This window comes from Lupinus angustifolius, chromosome LG16 (genome assembly GCF_001865875.1).
Source record: "Lupinus angustifolius cultivar Tanjil chromosome LG16, LupAngTanjil_v1.0, whole genome shotgun sequence".
Taxonomy (NCBI): domain Eukaryota; kingdom Viridiplantae; phylum Streptophyta; class Magnoliopsida; order Fabales; family Fabaceae; genus Lupinus; species Lupinus angustifolius.
In genome coordinates, this window is record NC_032024.1 from 9,273,026 (window position 1) to 9,273,689 (window position 664).

Genomic DNA, 664 nt, shown 5'->3' on the forward strand with positions numbered 1-664 from the left:
CTTTTACCGCCTCATGAAAATACAAAGCTTCTTTTTCTGCAATGATAGCTGCAAGGAAGTGTCTGTGTGGCAAAGAAAACTTGTCGCAGTTTACATAGTGAGCAATAGGATAGGGACTACCTGAAAGATGTGGTGGAGATGATGAACTAGGGAAAGGACTCAACTTTTGCTTGTCATTAAGGTCAGTGTCCACCATATCATCAATAGGCAAAGAATGAGAGGTTTCTTTTTGTAAGTACAGGATATGCCATTATCAAGTTGTTTACTCAAATATAGCTCTGGTGCCAATTGTAAGTACAAGATTGCAACTAAGAAGGGGGGTGAATTAGTTGACTTAAAGTTTTATAAACTTTTTCTGCAAAATGTTAGAGTTAAAGTGCAGCGGATAATATTGCAGAAAATTAAGCAAGTATAAAGTAACGAGGAAAGGGAAAGGAGAGTACACAAGTATTTTATACTGGTTCACCTTCTTGTCCATCGAAGGCTACGTACAATACTCTTGCAACACAAGAGACTTCCACTAAATATTAAGAGTTGTAAATACAATATCTCACCCTGAGATCTCTCTGTACCTTACACACTCACTAATATTTATACCTTGAAAAAAAAACACTTTCCAAGTCACTCTTTCCCCTTTCTATTCACACCCTGTGAAAGAAAGATT